General features: G+C 42.2%; 1 protein-coding gene across 2 annotated transcripts in view; it reads right to left on the minus strand.

The window, feature by feature from the left end:
* LOC126419174 (zinc finger protein 420-like) overlaps positions 1 to 1,910 on the minus strand; it is a 158,792-nt gene extending 156,882 nt beyond the window's left edge. For both annotated transcript variants that reach the window (XM_050086304.1, XM_050086303.1), the window contains exon 1: positions 1,290 to 1,910. The gene's annotated coding sequence lies outside the window, so the exon portion shown is untranslated. The remainder of the gene's footprint in view (positions 1 to 1,289) is intronic.
* Between the last annotated feature and the right edge of the window lie 4,090 nt (positions 1,911 to 6,000).

Raw genomic sequence — 6,000 nt, forward strand, 5'->3', positions numbered from 1 at the left:
AGTTGATGAAGACGATGTATACTACATAAAGTTGGAAAACTTCTTGCTATTCTCCCAAAGCCAGACATCAAACATGTCAGGAATGTACCTTATCTTATGAATGTTCTGGAAACTTTAGACATTTTGGCAGTGGACAAGTAGTAATCTGCAGAGTTTTTTGTGTGCTTTTTTTAACTTAAAATCTTTAGGTACACAGTACTTACAGTAACACTGCACTGTAAGTTATTTACAATGTAACAAAACTTCCTCACAAGGTTATTCACATAGAAAGTGAGGTCTAAATGGCTCTGAGCACTATGGGACTTAACATCTGAGGTCATCAGTCCCCTAGAACTTAAAACTACTTAAACCTAACTAACCTAAGGACATCACACACATCACGGCCCGAGGCAGGATTTGAACCTGTGACCGTAGCGGTCGCGTGGTTCCAGACTGAAGCGCCTAGAATCGCTCGGCCACAGCAGCTGGCTTGAGGTCTAAATATGTTCATTACTGATTTACCTATAAATTAGTATAATGAAATTAATGTTCACTAGTAAAAACAGATTCTACTTCACACATGCCCTACCCGTGACAGTTTTCAACTACAATTTTTTAAAGTAAATATTAATGATGTTAGATTTATTGATATTTCATCATGAGGAGAACTGTTTTAATACTGTGAATTCAATGTTTTTAAAAAAATATAAGGGCATAATTATCGGAGTTCTCATAAAATGCTGGTGATCATTCATTTAGTCGATTCAGTGTCCACCCATGACAAGGTTTCCTTATGATCATCAGTCAATTTTTAATTTATATATTTAGGTCAGCTTTTGATTGTCGAAAAATGTAGTGCAACTGCCCCACCTGCGACATTGGAAACCCACCTCTCCAAACAAACGATGCAAACAATGTCGTGTAGAATCAACGACTTATGAGTAAGTCGAAAATCTTTTGTCTTGCACTGGTCTTAACTCGAGTACTAACAGTATTAAATGTCAGGCCACTCCAATCGACTACAAAATAGATCCAATGATCGCACATAACATTCTAAAAAAAAAAAATACTGTTTCTCCATGTGTTAAACATGTTTGGCATGTAAATAAACAAAACTTGACATATTGTTTTTAAATTATTTTACTGGGCAGCAAAGGTAAACCATGAGGAATGTAAACTGGGAAATTGACAAGCGCTAGGCAAATTTATCTATACAGACTTATACTGGCATGTGGCGGCTTTTAAGTCACGTCTGATGTGATCGTTTTTTACTAACCATAAATTTGTAAGAATTGTTTTGCTGTACTTACATAATGCTGATTTCGATGAGCACTTCGTTGACACAAAGAAATGTTTACGTTTCACCACACATCTGCATACTCATAAAATTTTTGAAGACGCTTACATTTCTTTTGTTGTTGATTATTTGCAATAACAATATAATTAAACCGCAAAATACTCTTGGCTACGAAATAATAGGTTCTTCTTATATGCCTTGCAGTTTTGTTGATATATTTATGTATTACAATAACAACTTTCTCCACTTAGTATTTCAGAAAATTAATAAACACAGAACTCTCCCAAGAGGACTCGAGGCACCGCATATGCACAAAGATCACGAAACTAACACCACATTTAACCATATATTTCGACTTACGGGAAAATGAAACTTCCTAAAATTCAAACTTTTGCGGCAATATTATAGGGTGCGAGTCTCTAAAGGCAGTAGCACACATGAGATTCTCTGGCCAACCTTCGGCAAGTAGGTGAAACATTTTCTGCTCTGATGATCAACGCAAAGTATAAAAACTTTCCACACGACGATGTTTCGCAGCCTGTTTACGAAGACGCAAAGCAATCATAACACTGTGTTTGTCTGGTAGGGAGTTGGACATAGCATACGATTTTCATGTGACAGTAAACTTCTGAAATGAGCGTAGCATCTGAGATCAGAGTAAGAAACGACGTTATTAATCATTGCTTCTTAAATAAGGAATGACACTATTTTACTATAAATGGCGTTGAACTTAATATATTTTTTGAGAGTTAAAATTAAAAAAAGTAGTAAGTAAGACAAATGGAACACTTTGTATAACGATGTAACTCGTATAACCAATTCAAGCAGAAACTATTCGGTCTCGCTCCAACAAGACAAGTATCATTCAGTCATTTTAAAGTATCTGCTATAAATATAAGTACAGTCACAATAACCAAATCCCATGTTCCCCCTCTTCTATAAAGTATTGAGGTTTTTTTTGTTTTTTTTGTTTATGAAGGGACGCTACCATGAGAAGTACCCTTCAAGCACTGGAGGACGCTGGTTGGTGCTGATGAATATTTCTCAACCTCTTTCAGTAGGCCTCTTTTCCACAGCAAACCATATGAACAGAGACAGAGACAGAGATGAACAGGAAAATGTGTTTCTTACATACGTCGGTCCAAGGGAAAGCAGATGAACGACTCGGCCATTCTGTGTATCGAAAGCCGAAGCATACGAACCTACACCTCAACAGACATAGCTTTCATCATCCAGCTCAGATAAGAGCTATTCCGAACACCTTAATACACAGAAACAGGGCTATTTCAGACAAGGAGCATATCGGCTCCGAGATTATTCATCTAAAGATGATATTCAGAAGGAACGGCTATTCTGTCCATTATAGTAGGTCAACGCTGTCGAGGAAACCATGAGCAACTAATATTTGCACGATACAACTGGCGTTCGGCTGAAATCGACCGATTTAATATGGCCCGAAAGTAAATATTAGTCTCATTACAGATCAGACTGTCATGACAAAATAGACCGATTTCGGCCGAGTGCCAAAGTACTGCTGTCATTTTAGCAGCTCATGAGAACGTCAAGACGTGGTGCCGCTCTACCAAGTCAGGAGGACCAACATCAAGTGCGGCTTCCTTTCTGCAACAACTCTTAGAGTACAAAGTAGAGCGATTTTTGTATCTGGGCCGTGTCTACACACAATCGAGCGATTTTGTATATAGGCAACTGGGAGAAACTTCTTGTTTATAGATACGCTTTTGCTACAAAATCGCACAACTTCTGATTCCTGTTTGAAATGGGAGACATGAGACAATTCTTACACAACGTTGCGTGATATTTCGTCGCATGGAGATGTTGGAGACATGGCCTCCAGTTACTGTCTTTGCGGTGTGGAGAAAGCTTCGTCTGGTTTTCTATCATTTTTCTTCTTCTTATTGTCAAACGTCATTACCAAGACGTGGGAAACGGAAGAACTGTTGCAGCTGACGGAAGATATTCACGCGGCATCAAGTTTGTGGAAAACTGGCAAGTCCGAATATAAAAATCGCTACAAGAAAAAGTTGTTCGTCGAAGAGCTAGCCGAAAAATATTAAAGTATCAGTGCGTGATTTGACAAACAACAACAAAAATGCTGTTTTCTACTTTCAAAGTCGAAAGTAAATTACAACCAAAAGGAGACCCTTCCACGAACAGTTCACGTTACAACCAACGTCTCCTCTTTAATTTTTTTCAGTATTCATTATTGTCACTGCACAAGCTGCGATTCCAATGAGGTCAGCCATACTAACCAAATATCGAGGAAAAAGGCATGCAAGTGCGTACACGAGACAAAGTATCTAGACTGTCTATATACATTGTCTAGCTACATGCCTATAGGCAGTTCTTCTACAATGTCTGTAGACAATCGCTCGATTTTGTATATAAGTGTGTACTTACCTTTAAGGTAGACAGAGTTGTAAACAAGCAACAAATCAAAGCATTCTTCCAGCCACCCAGGAAAAAGAAAGGAATGTTGCGACCAATTAAAGATAATTTCAGCCCAAGAGTGCCGTGGATTTTTAGCATTCCTCGCGAATGTGGCAGAAGTTAAGTGAGCCAGTCTATACAGACTGTTACCGGTCACTGTGTTGAGCATCAACATAACTTAAATATATGAATTCCAAAAAATCAACATTGGCTGAATATAGCCTGTTAACACACGATTAGGTTTGAATAAACAGCTTTCTGAGTCGTTATAGCCTCCGATGAAGTCGCCAGCAATGGAAGACGAAACGTTAGACAGAGAATTATACCTTGGACTGCGGCTTTACATCTGCAAAATAAGATATCAACAATATCGCAAATACTGGCCGTGAAAGCCTATATTCTATGATTAAATGAGGATTTTTACTCTTGCACCGAACTATTGGGACTATGATCAGGGAAGTAGCTGAAATTAGATTCTGTGTACATGAGTTTAATAGAGACTTTCGCTATGCAATTATCAATGCGTGGGAGTGTGTACTTAATAAAGAAACAGCGCAGAGTAAAGCTTCTTCCGGCCGCAGTGGCAGAGCGATTCTAGGCGCTAGAGTCTGGAACAGCGCGACCGCTACGGTCGCAGGTTAGAATCCTGCCTCGGGCATGGATGTGTGTGATGTCCTTAGCTTAGTTAGGTTTAAGTAGTTCTAAGTTCTAGGGAACTGATGACCTCAGAAGTTAAGTCCCATAGTGCTCAGAGCCAAGTAAAGCTTCTCCTAGTTTACCGTTTACCGTCTGATGTAACTGGTGGCGCAGCAAGCAATGTTGGATGGCAAGCACAAACATAATGTAAGGGCGCAGTATGTGCCATCACAGCATGCGTCGGCTCTGTGGCATCATCCAGCCAATTAGATGTCGACCTCTGGCAGCACCCACTTTTACAGGGGGTGATGCCCCTGGGCATAAAAGCGTCAGCCACGCTGCTCGACTCGCTGCAGGTCGCACCGTTGCTGTCGCTTGTCTCGCTCGCCATGTCAGGGCGCGAAAAGGGTGGAAGAAGCAAGATTGCTGCCTTTGCCAACCACCTGTTCAAGTTAGCTGTGGACGGCCGCTGCAACAAGAACAGGACGAGGAAGCACAAGGAACAGTGCTACCAGTGCCAAAAGATGGGGCACCTTGCCAAGACTTGCAAGAATACAGTTGCGTTCCTGAAGTGCGCGCAAGCACTGTAACAGACCGAGAGGAGTGGCTGCTACTCGCGCAAACTGCAGCGGAATGCACGCTGCTAACTCGCGTAAGTGCAACTACGTGAAGACCTGGATGCAGCAGAAGAGGGCCACCACATGAGAAGAGGTGGCCCATGAAGATAAGGCGCTGCCCCGCCCCCTTTTCAAGTAATGGAAGCGGGCTGTGTCGCCAAGAGAAGAAGACTGTGGTGGCCTCTGCGAAAAGTTGCCGAAAGCCACCGACGTAGCAACTGCCACTCTCAAAACTGCCTTTGCTGAAGAGAGGGCAGCTCTGATAGCTGAGGTGGAAGAAGTACATCGCCTACTCGCTGAACTACGCGATGAGATGCGCGCTGCCAAAACGACGCCAGTGGATGCAGCGGTGCAGACAGAAGATCCTCCAGCCCCTGCGGAGTTGCTGGAACTCTCGGAAGACGTCACGGAATGGGGCCGCCTGCTGCCACGAATTCAAGTGAATTTGATGACCATAAGGCGCACGACACTCTACTGGAAGAGACGCAACAACTGGCATGCACTGACGAAGAGGATGGATCAGAGGCATTGCTGCCTCCATCTGAGCCACGGCCGCTACCGGACAAGGAAACCGTGCAGCAAATGCTGCAGGTGATTGCACAAGCAATACATGATAAAACATTCGCATTTAACACCTATCCCTATTATTATACCCCATCTAATATCCCTAAACCTTCCCTTCACCATAAGCCGTACGTATTCGGCTGGGAAGTCGCCATGTTTACTGCCATCATCCCCAAGAAGGACCTGTGCCCGATAAACAGGCAACCGGTTTTTTGAAGAACGCGACTGGCGTCATATCATCGATGTAACGCCGAGAATCAAACAGAGGAAGAAGACACCTTCCTCATAAGTTCGCTAATCTACTGTAACTCCCAATAATTCAATCCTGTCTGCTCAGACTAGTCCAATGCCCTCCAATAGTCGCAGAAAGCAATTTCAATCCAGTACCAGTGGAGTAAATGTCCAAGGATAACAAACTCCAGAACATAGACAATCTCTAGGGAGGTTGCCATCAGCAGA

Source organism: Schistocerca serialis, chromosome 9 (assembly GCF_023864345.2).
Source record: "Schistocerca serialis cubense isolate TAMUIC-IGC-003099 chromosome 9, iqSchSeri2.2, whole genome shotgun sequence".
Lineage (NCBI taxonomy): Eukaryota > Metazoa > Arthropoda > Insecta > Orthoptera > Acrididae > Schistocerca > Schistocerca serialis.